The following is a 15,147-nucleotide window of genomic DNA, read 5'->3' on the forward strand; positions in this document are numbered from 1 at the left end:
TCCCATACTCAAGGATCTATAGTATCATTTTAAGGAAACCAATGATTATATTTTGATATTAAAACCCAACATTCTTACAAATGAGTTTTAGAAATTGCAATTTCACTCAATCACTTTTCCTTCCTTCCTTCCTTTTCTCTTTAATTTATTTTTTTAAAACAATCTTTTCTCATTTTACATAACTATTCCAGTTCACACTTGCTTCCACCCTCCTGCTACCCCTACCTTCACCTCACTTCTCTCCCTCTACTCCTCAGAGAGGGTCAGATTTCCCTTGGAGAATCAACACAATTTGATACATCACTTTGAGGCAGAACCAAGGCCCTTTCCCCTGTATTTAGGCTGAGCAAGGTATCCCTCCAAAAAGAATGGGCTTGAAAAAGTCAGTTCAAGCACTAGAGATCAATCCTGATCCCACTGCCAGTGACCCCACAGACTTCCCAAGCCACACAACTATCACCCACATTCAAAGGTCCTAGTTTGATCCCATGCAGGTTCCCCTGCTATCAATCTGGAGTCAGTGAGTTCCCACTAGCTCAGGTCAATTGTTTCTGTGGATATCCCCACCGTGGTCTTGACTTATTTCCTCATATTGTTGTTCCTCCTTCTTTGGGACTGGTCTCTGGAAGTTTGGCCCAGTGCTTAGGTATGGATCTTGGTATCTTCTTCCATCAATTGCTGGATGAACATTCTATGATGACAATTATGGCAGTCATCAATCCGATTACAGGAGAAGGCCAGTTCAGGCACCCTCTCCACTATTGATTAGGGACTTAACTGGGATCATCCTTTTGGATTTTAGGAAATTCCCCTGGTGCTAGGTTTCTTGCTAGCCACAGAATGATTCCCATAATCAAGATATCTCTTTCCTTGCTCTCCCTTTCTGTCCTTACCCCTTCTTGACAATCCTGTTACCTCATGTTCTCTTCCTTCCTCTCCTTTTCACCCTCTCTCCTCCCCTCCACCCATGCCCCCAATTTTCTCTGAAGATCTTGTATATTTCCCATTCCCAGGGGGATCCATGGGGATCTTAGGGTTCTTCTTGTTACCTAGCTTCTCTGGGGTTGTGGACTATAAACTGGTTATCCTTTGCTTTACATCTAATATCCATGTATGAGTGAGTACATACTGTGCTTGTTTTTCTGGGTCTGAGTTACCTCACCCAAGATGTGTTTTCATAGTTTCATCCATTTGCATGCAAATTGATGTCATTGTTTTTAACCACTCAATAGTACTCCATTGTATAAACGTACCACATTTTCTTTATCCAGTTTTTGGTTGAGAGGCATCTAGGTTGTTTCCAGATTCTTGCTATTATGAATAATGTTGTAATGAACATGGTTGAGCAGATGTCCTTGTGGTATAAGTGTGCATCCTTTGAGTATATGCCCAAAAGCAGTATTGCTGGGTCTTGAGGTAGATTAATTCACAATTTTATGAGAAACTGCCATACTGATTCCCTGTACAAGTTTGCACTCCCACCAGCAATGGAGGAGTGTTCCTCTTGATGTGCATCCTCTCTAGCATAAGCTGTCATCAGTGTTTTTGATTTTAGCCATTCTGACTGGTGTAAGATGGTATCTCAGAGTCATTTTGATTTGCATTTCTCTGATAAATAAGGATGCTGAGCAATTCCTAAAGTATCTTTTGGCCATTTGAGATTCTTCTTTTGAGAATTTCTGCTTATATCTGTATCCTATTTTTAATTGGAATATTTGTTATTTTGATATCTAGTTTCTTGAGTTTTTTAATATGTATTCTGGAAGTCAGATCTCTGTCTGATGTGGTGTTGGTGAAGATCTTTTCCTATTCTAAAGGCTGACATTTTTGTCTTATTGACCATGTCCTTTTCATTACAGAAGCTTTTCAGTTTCAGAATGTCCCATTTATTAATTGTTGCTCTCAGTGTCTGTGCTACTGGTGTTATAGTCAGGATATATTCAGTGTCTGCGCCCATGCATTCAAGGCTACTTCCCACTTGCTCTTCTATAAGGTTCATTGTGGCTGGATTTATGTTAAGATCTTTGATCCATTTGGACTTGAGATTTGCACATGGGGATAAATATGGATCTATTCTCATTCTTTTATATGTTGATATTCAGCTATGCCAGCATAATTTGTTGAAGATGCTTTCTTTTTTATATTGCATAATTTTAGCTTCTTTGTCAAAAATCAGGTGTTCATAGGTGTATGGATTCATATCTAGGTCTTCAATTCAATTCCATTGGCTCACCTGTCTATTTTAATGCCAATACCAATGTATTTTCATTACTCTAGCTCTATAGTAGAGCTTGAAGTCAGGGTTTGTGATGCCAATGAAAGTTCCTTTTTTGTACAGGATTGTTTTGGCTATCTTGAATTTTTTGTTTGTCCACATGAAGATGAGTATTGTTCTTTTGAGGTCTGTGTAGAATTGTGTTGGGATTTTGATGAGGATTGTCATGGATCATTATCTTGCTTTTGGTAAGATTGCTATTTTTATTATGTTGATCCTACCTATCCAAGAACATGGGAGATCATTCTATTTTCTGATGTCTTCTTCAATTTCATTTTTCAAAGACTTAAATCTCTTTTTCTACAGGTCTTTCACTACTTTGCTTATCATTGACCCAATGTAGTTTTTTTATTAATTAATTTGTTTATAAAAATTTCCACTTCCTCCCCTCCTCCCCATACCCTCCCATTCTCCCCACTCCCTCTCCTCCCCCCCCACTCCCTCCCCTTTTTCCTCTCCAGTCCTACGAGCAGTCAGGGTTTCCTGCCCTGTGGTCAGTTCAAGTTCCTTCCCTCTCCCTCCAGGTCTAGGAAGGTGAGCATCCAAACAGACTAGGATCCCAGAAAGCTAGTACATGTAGGCAAAACAAGACCCAGTGCCATTGACAATGGCTTCTCAGTCAGCCCCCAAGTCAGTCACATTTAGAGACTCCGGTTTGATCACATGCTCGTTCAGTCCCAGTCCAGCTGGCCTTGGTGAACTCTCATTAGATCAGTCCCCTTGTATCCGAGGGTGAACGCATCCCACACGGTTCTGATTTCCTTTTTCATGATCTCTCTCCTTCTGCTCCTCATTTGGACCTTGGGGGCTCAGTCCAGTGCTCCAATGTGGGTCTCCGTCTCTATCTCCATCTATCGTCAGATGAAGGTTCCCTCTAGTCCTGCCTTTCTTGCTCACGTTCTCCCTCCTTCTGCTTCTCATTTGGACCTAGGGAGTTAAGTCCAGTGTTCCAATGTGTGTCTCTATCTCTATCTCCATCCATCGCCCGATGAAGGATCTATGGTGATATACAAAATATTCATCAGTATGGTTATGGACCAGTGCCAGTTCAGGTATGCTCTTCTCTGCTGCCCAGGGAACAATCTGGGGACCTCTCCTTGGGCCTGGGAACCCCTCCAGAATCAAGACTCTTGCAAACCCTAAAATGGCTCCCTTAGTTGAGATATATACTTCCCTAGTCCCATATCCATCCTTCCTGCCCCTTCCCATTCCCCCAAGCCATCCCCAATCCTCTCCCCTCCCTTCTCTCTAACCATCTCCCCTTACTTCCACTCCCCCACCACACCCCCCCTGCACCCAAGTTTGCCTGGCAGTCTTGTCTACTTCCAATATCCAAGAGGATAACTATAAGATTTTCTTTCATGTTCACCTTCTTATTTAGCTTCTCTAGGATCACGAATTATAGGCTCAAAGACCTTTAACTATGACTAGAATCCACTTATGAGTGAGTACATACCATATTCCTCTTTTTGGGTCTGGGTTACCTCACTCAGTAAAGCATTTTCTATTTCCATCCATTTGCATGCAAAATTCAAGACGTCATTGTTTTTTACCGCTGAGTAAAACTCTAATGTGTTTATGTTCCACACCTTTTTTAACCATTCTTCTATTGAGGGGCACCTAGGTTGTTTCCAGGTTCTGGCTATTACAAATAGTGCTGCTATGAACATAGTTGAACAAATGCTTTTGTAGTAAGATAGGGCATCTCTAGGGTATATTCCCAAGAGTGGAATTGCTGGGTCTTAAGGGAGGTTGACTCCCAGTTTCCTGAGAAACCGTCACACTGATTTCCACAGTGGCTGCACAAGTTTGCATTCCCACCAACAATGGATGAGTGTTCCCCTCATTCCACATCCTCTCCAGCATAGGCTATCATTGGTGTTTTTGAGTTTGGCTATTCTGACAGGTGTAAGATGATATCTCAAAGTTGTTTTGATTTGCATTTCCCTGATCGCTAAGGAGGTTGAGCATGACCTTAAGTGCCTTTTGGCCATTCGAAGTTCATCTGTTGTGAATTCTCTGTACAGTTCAGTACCCCCATTTTTTAATTGGGTTAATTAGAGTTTTAGTGTCTAGTTTCTTGAGTTCTTTGTATATTTTGGAGATCAGACCTTTGTCTGATGAGGGGTTTGTGAAGATCTTCTCCCAGTTCGAAGGTAGCCTTTTTGTCTTACTGACAGTGTCCTTTGCTTTACAGAAGCTTCTCAGTTTCAGTAGGTCCCATTTATTCATTGATTCTCTTATTGTCTGCGCTCCTGGGGTTCTGCTTAGGAAGTGGTCTCCTGTGCCTATATCTTGTAGACTACTTCCCACTTTCTCTTCTATCAGGTTCAAAGTGGTCGGATTAATGTTGATGTCTTTAATCCATTTGGACCTGAGTTTTGTGCATGGTGCTAGATATGGATCTATTTTCATTCTTCTACAGGTTGACATCCAGTTATGCCAGCACCATTTGTTAAAGATGCTTTCCTTCTTCCATTGTATACCTTTAGCTCCCTTGTCGAAAATCAGGTGTTCATAAGTTTGTGGGTTAATACCCGGGTCTTCTATTCGAATCCATAGGTCGACTTCTCTGTTGTTATGCCAATTCCAAGCTGTTTTCAATATTGTCGCTCTGTAAGAGAGTTTGAAGTCAGGGATGGTAATGCCTCCAGAAGTTCCTTTATTGTATAAGATTGTTTTGGCTATCCTGGGTTTTTTGTTTTTCCATATAAACTTGATTATTGTTCTTTCAAGGTCTGTGAAGAAGTTTGATGGGATTTTGATGGGAATTGCATTGAATCTATAGATTGCTTTTGGTAGAATTGCCATTTTTACAATGTTAATCCTCCCAATTCAAGAGCAAGGGAGATCTTTCCATTTTCTGGTATCCTCCTCAATTTCTTTCTTCAAGGACTTAAAGTTCTTGTCAAATAGGTCTTTCACTTCCTTGGTCAGAGTTATCCCAATATATTTTATGCTATTTGTGGCTATCGTGAAAGGTGAATTTTCTCTGATTTCCCTCCCTGCTTCTTTATCCTTTGTGTATAGGAGGGCAACTGTTTTTTTTGGAGTTGATCTTGTATCCTGCCACATTACTAAATGTGTTTATCAGCTGTAGGAGTTCTTTGGTAGAGTTTTGGGGGTCGCTCATGTATACTATCATATCGTCTGCAAATAACGAGAGTTTAACTTCTTCCTTTCTAATTCGAATCCCCTTGATCCCCTTGTGTTGTTGTACTGCTATTGCTAGAACTTCAAGCACTATATTGAAGAGGTATGGGGAAAGTGGACAGCCTTGTCGTATTCCTGATTTCAATGGAATGGCTTTGAGTTTCTCTCTGTTCAGTTTGATGTTAGCTGTCGGCTTGCTGTAAATAGCTTTTATTTTATTTATGTATGATCCTTGTATCCCCAATCTCTTCAACACCTTTATCATAAAGGGATGTTGAATTTTGTCAAATGCTTTTTCAGCATCTAATGAAATGGTCATATGGTTTTTTTCTTTCAGTTTATTTATATGATGGGTTACATTGATAGATTTGCGTGTGTTGAACCAGCCCTGCATCTCTGGGATGAAGCCTACTTGATCATAATGGATAATTTTTCTAATGTGTTCTTGGATTCGGTTTGCCAGGATTTTGTTGAGAATTTTTGCGTCAATGTTCATGAGTGAGATTGGTCTGTAATTCTCTTTCTTGGTTGTGTCTTTATGTGGTTTTGGTATCAGGGTAACAGTAGCTTCATAAAAAGAGTTTGGCAATGACTCTTCTGTTTCTATATTGTGAAATACCTTAAGGAGTATAGGAATCAGCTCTTCTTGGAAGTTCTGGTAGAATTCTGCATTGAAACCATCTGACCCTGGGCTTTTTTTTTGGTCGGGAGGTTTTTGATAACAGCTTCTAATTCTTCGTGACTAACAGGTCTATTTAGATTGTTCACCTGGACTTGATTTAACTTTGGTAAATGGTATTTATCTAAAAACCAATCCATTTCTTGTATATTTTCCAACTTTGTGGCATACAAACTTTCGTAGTAAGATCTAATGATTCTCTGAATTTCCTCTGTGTCTTTTGTTATGTCCCCCTTTTCATTTCTGATCTTATTAATTTGAGTGTTCTCTCTCTGCCGTTTGATTAGTTTGGATAGGGGTTTGTCAATCTTGTTGATTTTCTCCCAGAACCAACTTTTTGTTTCGTTGATTCTTTGGATTGTTTTCTGTGTTTCTATTTTGTTGATTTCAGTCCTGTTTGATTATTTCCAGGTGTGCTGTTAAGTCTCCAATATGTGCTTTCTCCGTTTTCTTTAATTGGGCATTTAGTGCTATGAACTTTCCTCAGAGCACTGCTTTCATAGTGTCCCATAGGTTTGAGTATGTTGTGTCTTTATTTTCATTAAATTCAAGGAAGACTTTAATTTCTTTCTTTATTTCTTCCTTGACCCAGGGATGATTCAGTAGTTGACTGTTCAAATTCCACGCGTTTGTAGGCTTTCTGGTGATCGAATTGTTATTGAATTCTAACTTTGTTCCGTGGTGGTCTGACAAGACACAGGTGGTTACTAATATTTTTTTGTATCTGTGTAAGTTTGCTTTGTTACTGAGTATGTGGTCAATTTTCGAGAAGGTTCCATGAGCTGCAGAGAAGAAGGTATATTCTTTCCTATTTGGGTGGAATGTTCTGTAGATATCTGTTAAGTCCATTTGATTCATTACCTCTAATAATTCTCTTATTTCTCTGTTGAGTTTCTGTTTGATTCACCTGTCCATTGGTGAGAGAGGAGTGTTGAAGTCTCCTACTATTAGTGTGTGTGGTTTGATGACTACCTTGAGTTCTAAAAGTTTTTCTTTTACTTAAGTGGGTGCTTTTATATTAAGGGCATAGATATTCAGGATTGAGACTTCCTCCTGATGAATTGTTCCTGTTATGAATATGAAATGTTCATCTCCATCTCTTCTGATTGATTTTAGTTTGAAGTCAATTTTGTTAGATATTAGAATGGCCATACCCACTTGTTACTTAGGTCCGTTTGCTTGGAAAACCTTTTCCCAACCCTTTACTCTGAGTAGATGTCTATCTTTGTGGTTGAGGTGTGTTTCTTGTAAACAGCAGAATGTTGGATCCTGTTTTCGTATCCAATCTCTTAGTCTGTGCCTTTTTATAGGTGGGTTGAGTCCATTAATATTAAGTGATATTAATGACCAGTAGTTGTTGATTCCGGTTATTATTTTGTGTGTGTGTGTGTGTGTGTGTGTGTGTGTGTAGTAGAGTTTGTGTGTTTCTCTTCTTTGAGTTGTGGTTGTGAAGGGTTGCTAGATGTCTGGGTTATTGTAGGCAGTGATGGCAATGTTGGATTCCTTGGGTTGCGATTTTCCTTCTGTTACTTTCTGTAAGGCTCGATTTGTGGCTACGAATTGTTTAAATTTATTTTTATTCTGGAATATTTTGTTTTCTCCGTTGATAGTGAATGATAGCTTGGCTGGGTATAGTAGTCTGGGTTTGCATCCATGGTCTCTTAGTTTCTGCAGTACCTCTATCCAGGATCTTCTGGCTTTCATGGTTTCAATAGAGAAGTCCGGTGTAAGCCTGATAGGTTTACCTTTATAAGTTACTTGACCTTTTTCCTTTGCAGCTCTTAATATTCTTTCTTTAATCTGTATGTTTTGTGTTTTGATTATTATATGGCGAGGGGATTTTTTTTTAATCCAGTCTATTTGGTGTTCTCTATGCTTCTTGAATCTTCATAGGAATATTGTTCTTTAGATTGGGAAAGTTTTCTTCTATAATTTTGTTGAGTATATTTTCTGGGCCTTTGATCTGCAGTTCTTTTCCTTCTTCAATCCCTATTATTCTTAGATTTGGTTTTTTTATTGTGTCCCAGATTTCTTGAATGTTTTGTGTAGAGAATTTGTTGGATTTGCCGTTTTCTTTAACCAGAGCATTTATTTTCTCTATGGTTCTTCAGAATCTGAGATTTGTTCTTCTATCTCTGTATTCTATTGGTTATGCTTGATTCTGTAGTCTCCGTTCGTTTTCCCAGGTTTTCCATATCCAGCCGGTTCTCAGTTTGTGTTTTCTTCATTGCCTCCATTTCAATTTTCAATTCTTGAACTGTTTCCTTTACTTGTTTGATTGTTTTTTCTTGGTTTCTCAGGGTATCATTCACGGATTTACTTAATTCTACAAACTTTTTGTTATACTTCTCATCCATTTCTATACTCATTTCTTCAAACATTCTTTTATACTTCTTGTCCAATTCTTTAAGGGAGTTATTCATATCCTGTTTAAGGGACTCTATTGCTTTCATAATGGCACTTTTTCCCACTTCTTCTGGATTAAGGTGTTCAAGTCCTTCTATTGTAGGGTCATTGGGATCTAGTGTTTTCATGTTGTTTTTCAGATTGTTGGAGGAAGTCTTGCCTTGGCGTCTGCCCATCTCTTCCTTCAAATGCTCTCTATTGGATCTTCTGGACCGGGTCAGGTTCCCTTGTTGGGCAGGGACTTCACTGACAGAATGCCCACCTGTCCTCAGGCAGGCTTTTAAGACACAGGAACTGCCTCCTGCCGGGATGTGCCTACAGCCCAGGCCCAGCGCGCAAGGCAGCTGAGCTGGGGAAATTTTATGGCCCCAGGGGGAGGGGACAACTATAGGCATTTGTACCTGGATGGAAGCTGGGATGGCAGGCGGGAGAGCTTAGCAGGGTGGAGCCAGCACTGCAGGGTGGCCTGAGAGTCTATGGGGTTGGGGAAAGTCCGATCTCCTCCTCGCCGGGCCCCTGCCGTGGGCCAGAAGCAAACTCACCCCTCCAATGGCCCTCTGCTAGAAGTCAGGGCCCCTTGCTGGTCAGGAATGTTGCTGAGCTGACACCGAGCCCACCTGTCCTCAGGCAGATTTTTAAGACACAGGAACTGCCTCCTGCCAGGATGTGCCTACAGCCCAGGCCCAGCACGCAAGGCAGCTGAGCTGGGGAAATTTTATGGCCCCAGGGGGAAGGGACAACTATAGGAATTTGTACCTAGATGGAAGCTGGGATGGCAGGCGGGAGAGCTTAGCAGGGTGGAGCCAGCACTGCAGGGTGACCTGGGAGTCTATGGGGTCGGGGAAAGTCTGAGCTCCACCTCGCTGGGTGCCTGCCGCAGGCCAGAAGCAAACTCACCCCTCCGATGGCCCTCTGGATTGAAGCTGGGAGTACAATATTGAATGGTTATAAAGAGTGGACATATTTGTCTTGTTCCTGTTTTTAGTGGGATTGCTTTGAGTTTCTTTATGTTTAATGTGATATTGGGTTTCAGCTTGCCATATATTGCTTTTTTTTGCCTAAGCTATCTTTATTTTTTCTTTTTCTTTATTTATTTAGTAAAAATTTCCACCTCCTCCCCACCTCACATTTCCCTCCCACTCCCCCCACTTTTACTCCCCCTCCCTCTCCAGTCCTAAGAGTAGTCAGGGTTCCCTGCCCTGTGGGAAGTTCAAGGCCCTCCCCCCTCCATACAGGTCTAGGAAGGTGAGCATCCAAACAAACCCAGCTCCCACAAAGCCAGTCCATGCAGTAGAATTAAAACCCAGTGCCATTGTCCTTGGCTTCTCAGTCAGCCTTCATTGACAGCCACATTCAGAGTGACCAGTTTGATCACATGCATCATCACTCCCAGTCCAGCCGGCCTTGGTGAGCTCCCATTAGATCAGCCCCAAAGTCTCAGTGGGTGGATGCACCCCTCACGGTCCTGACTTCTTTGCCATGTTCTCCCTTTTTCTGCTCTTCATTAGGACCTTGGGAGCTCAGTCCAGTGCTCCAATGTGGGTCTCTGTCTCTATTTCCATTCATCGCTGGATGAAGGTTCTATAGTGATATGCAAAATATTCATCAGTGTGGCTATAGGATAAGGCCAGTTCAGGTACCCTCTTCTCTACAGCCCAAGGAACAAGCTGGGGACATTTCCTTGGACCTGGGAATCCCTCTAGAGTCAAGTCTCTTGCCAACCCTAAGATATTTACTTCCCTGCTCCTACATCCACTCTTCCTCCACACCAACCATCCCATTCCCCCAAGCTCTCCCCAATCCTCTCCTCCTCCCTTCTCTCTCCCCATCACCCCTTTCTCCCACCTGGCCCCCACCCCTGTGCACCCAAGTTTTGCCTGGAAGTCTTGTCTACTTCCAATATCCAGGAAGATAACTATATGATTTTCCTGGGGTTCACCTTCTTATTTAGCTTCTCTAGGATCACGAATTATAGGCTCAATGTCCGTTATTTATGACTAGATTCCACTAATGAGTGAGTACATGCCATATTCATCTTTTTGGATCTGGGTTATCTCACTCAGTAAAGTGTTTTCTGTTTCCATCCATTTGCATGCAAAATTCAAGATGTCATTGTTTTTTACCAGTGAGTAAAACTCTAAAGTATATATGTTCCTTTCCTTCTTTATCCATTCTTCTATTGAGGGGCACCTAGGCTGTTTCCAGGTTCTGGCTATTACAAATAGTGCTGCTACGAACATAGTTGAACAAATGCATCTCTTGGGTATATTCTCAAGAGTGGTATTGCTGGATCCTGAGGTAGGTTGACTCCCAGTTTCCTGAGAAACTGCCACACTGACTTCCAAAGTGGTTGCACAAGTTTGCATTCCCACCAACAATGGATGAGTGTTCACCTTACTCCATATCCTCTCCAGTATAGACTATCATCGATGTTTTTGATTTTATCTATTCTGACAGGTGTAAGATGGTATCTCAAAGTTGTTTTGATTTGCATTTCCCTGATTGCTAAGGAAGTTGAGCATGACCTTAATTGTCTTTTGGCCATTTGAATTTCTTCTGTTGAGAATTCTCTGTTCAGTTCAGTACCCCATTTTTTAATTGGTTAATAAGAGTTTTAATGTTTATTTTCTTGAGTTCTTTATATATTTTGGAGATCAGACCTTTTTCTGATGAGGGGTTGGTGAAGATCTTCTCCCAATCAGTAGGTTGCCTTTTAGTCTTAATGACAGTGTTCTTTGCTTTACAGAAACTTCTCAGTTTCAGGAGGTCCCATTTTTTCATTGATTCTCTTATTGTCTGTGCTACTGGGGTTCTACGTAGGAAGTGTTCACCTGTGCCCATGTCTTGTAGACTACTTCCCACTTTCTCCTATATCAGGTTCAGTGTGTTCAGATTAATATTGAGGTCTTTAATCCATTTGGACTTGAGTTTTGTGCAAAATTCAAGATGTCATTGTTTTTTACCTCTGAGTTAAGTCTTTGTGCAGTTTTGGTATCAGGGTGACTGTAGCTTTATAAAAGGAGTTAGGCAATGACTATTCTGTTTCTATTTTATGAAACACATTAAGAAGTATAGGTATTAACTCTTCTTGGAAGTTCTGGTAGAATTCTGCATTGAAACCATCTGGTCCAGGGCATTTTTGTAGGGAGGTTTCTGATGACAGCTTCTATTTCCTTGTGACTTACAGGTCTAGTTAAACTGCTCACCTGGTCTTGACTTAATTTTGGCATAGTGTATTTATCTAAAAAAGTGTTCATTTTTTTTCACAGTTTCCAATTTTGTGGCATACAGGCTTTTGTAGTAAGACCTAATGATTCTCTGAATTTCCTCTGTGTCTGTGGTTATGTCCCCTTTTCATTTCTGATCTTGTTAATTTGCGTGTTCTTTCTCTGCCGTTTGATTAGTTTGGATAGGGGTTTGTCAATCTTGTTGATTTTCTCCAAAACCAGCTTTTTGTTTCATTGATTCTTTAGATTGTTTTCTGTGTTTCTGTTTTGTTGATTTCAGCCCTCAGTTTGATTATTTCAAATCTTCTACTCCTTCTGGGTGAGTCTGCTTCTTTTTTTTTCTAGAGTTTTCAGGTGTGCTGTTACATCTCTAATGTGTGCTTTCTCTGTTTTCTTTTTGTGGGCACTTAGCGCTATGAACTTTCCTCTTAGCACTGCTTTCATAGTGTCCCATAGGTTTGGATATGTTGTGTCTTTATTTTTGTTGAATTCAAGGAAGACTTTAATTTCTTTCTTTATTTCGTCTTGACCCAGAGATGGTTCAGTAGTTGACTGTTCAGTTTCCATGTGTTTGTAGGCTTTCTGGGGTTAGAATTGTTGAATTTTAACTTTATTCCCTGGTGATCTGATAGTACACAGGTGGTTACTACAATTTCTTTGTATCTGTGGATGTTTGCTTTGTTACCAATATGTGATCAATTTTTGAGACGGTTCCATAGGATGCTGAGAAGAAGATATATTCTTTTCTGTTTGGGTGGAATGTTCTATAGATATCTGTTAAATCCATTTGGTTCATTACATCTGTTAGTTCTCTTATTTCTCTGTTAAGTTTCTGTCTAGTTGACCTGTCCATTGGTGAGAGAGGAGTGTTGAAATCACCCACAATTAGAGTGTGGGGTTTGATGTATTCTTTGAGTTCTAGTAATGTTTTGTTTACATATGTGGGTGCCTTTATATTATGGGCATAGATATTCATGATTGAGACTTTCTCCTGATAAATTGTTCTTTTTATGAGTATAAAGTGTCCATCTCCATTTCTTCTGATTGATTTTAGTTTGAAATCATTTTTTTTTATATATTAGTATAGCCACACTTGCTTGTTTCTTTGGTCCATTTGATTAGAAAACCTTTCCCAACCCTTTACTCTGAGGTTGTGTCTGTCTTTGAGGTTGAGTTGTGTTTCTTGTAAGCAGCAGAATGTTGGCTCCTGATTTCATATCTATTCTCTTAACCTGTGTCTTTTTATAGGTGAATTGAGTCCATTGATATTAAGTGATATTAATGACCAGTGGCTGTTAACCCTGGTTATTTTTTCTGGTGGTAGTGTTTGTGTGTTTCCCTTTTTTGAGTTGTGCTGGTGGAGGGTTGTTAGATGCTTGTGTTATTATGGGTGTTGTTGACTTCCATGTTTTGTGATTTTCCTTCTAGTATTTTCTTTAAGACTGAGTTTGTGGCAACGTATTGTTTAAATATGTTTTTGTCCTGTGATATCTTGTTTTTTTCATCGATGGTAAATGCAAGCTTTGCTGGGTATAATAGTCTGGGCTTGCATCCATGGTCTCTTAGTGTCTTCCGCACATCTATCCAAGACCTTCTGGCTTTCATGGTTTCCATTGAGAAGTCAGGTGTAATTTTGATTGGTTTCCCTTTATATATTACTTGACCTTTTTCCCTGGCAGCTCTTAATATTCGTTCTTTATTCTGTATATTATTATATGGCGAGGGGAACGGTATTCTGTATGCTTCTTGTACTTTCAGAGGAATATCCTTCTTTAGGTTGGGAACGTTTTCTTGTATAATTTTGTTGAATTTATTTTCTGTGCCTTTGAGCTGTAAATTGTCTCCTTCTTCTACCCCTATTATTCTTAGGTTTGGTGTTTTCTCTTTTTTCTTTTTTTTGAAAGTAATTTTATTAAATTATAAAAGTTTCCATTTCCGCCCCTCTTCCCAACACCCTCCCACTCCCCCCACTCCCTCTCCTCCTCCCTCTTTGTCCCTTAGGGAAGTCAGGGTTTCCTGCCCTGTGGGAAGTTCAAGTTCCTCCCCCCTCCCTCCAGGTCCAGGAAGGTGAGTATCCAAACAGACTGGATCCCAAAAATCCAGTATATGCAGAGGAAACAAGTCCCAGTGTCATAGTCAATGGCTTTTCAGAAAGACTTCGGGTCAGCCACATTCAGAGAATCCGGCCAAATTCCGAGAATCTGGTTGGATCACGTCCTCGTTCAGTCCCAGTACAACTGGCTTTGGTAAACTCTCATTAGATCCGTCCCCTTGTATCAGTGGGTGATAGCATCCTCGCAGTCCTTATTTCCTTTTTCATTTTCTTCGTCCTTCTGCTCCTCATTTGGACCTTGGGGGGCTCAGTCCGGTGCTCCAATGTGGGTCTCTGTCTGTATCATCATCCTTCGTCAGATGAAGGACCTATGGTGATAAGCAAAATATTCATCAGTATGGTTATGGGCCAAGGCCAGTTCAGGCACCCTCTCCTCTGTCCAGAGAACAATCTGGGGATCTCTCCTTGGACCTGGGATCCCATATATAATCAAGTCTCCTGTAAACCCTAAAATGACTCCCTTAGTTGAAATATATTCTTCCCTGATCCCATATTCATCCTTCCTTCCTCACCCCCATCCCGGTCCACCGAGCTTTCCCCATTCCTCCCCTACTCCCTTCTCTCTAACCCTCTCCCCTTCCATCAACCCTCCCCCCCATGCACCCGAGGTTACCTGGGACTCTTGTAGTCTACAAGATATAGGCACAGGAGGCCTCTTCCTAAGTAGGACCCCAGTAGCACAGACAATAAGAGAAACAATGAAAAAATGGGATCTACTGAAACTTAGAAGCTTCTGTAAAGCAAAGGACACTGTCAGTAAGACAAAAAGGCTGCCTTCTGACTGGGAGAAGATCTTCACCCACCCCTCATCAGACAAAGGTCTGATCTCCAAAATATACAAAGAACTCAAGAAACTAGACACTAAAACTCTAATTAACCCAATTAAAAAATGGGGTACTGAACTGAACAGAGAATTCACAACAGATGAACTTCGAATGGCCAGAAGGCACTTAAGGTCATGCTCAACCTCCTTAGCGATCAGGGAAATGCAAATCAAAACCACTTTGAGATACCATTTTACACCTGTCAGAATAGCTAAAGTCAAAAACATCAACGATAGCCTATGCTGGAGAGAATGTGGAATGAGGGGAACACTCATCCATTGTTGGTGGGAATGCAAACTTGTGCAGCCACTGTGGAAATCAGTGTGGCGGTTTCTCAGGAAACTGGGAGTCAACCTCCCTCAGGACCCAGCAATTCCACTCTTGGGAATATACCCTAGAGATTCCCTAACATACTACAAAAGCATTTGTTCTACTATGTTCATGGCAGCACTATTTGTAATAGCCAGAAC

The sequence above is a fragment of the Myodes glareolus genome, chromosome 18 (genome assembly GCF_982192425.1).
Source record: "Myodes glareolus chromosome 18, mMyoGla1.1, whole genome shotgun sequence".
In the NCBI taxonomy this organism is placed as follows: domain Eukaryota; kingdom Metazoa; phylum Chordata; class Mammalia; order Rodentia; family Cricetidae; genus Myodes; species Myodes glareolus.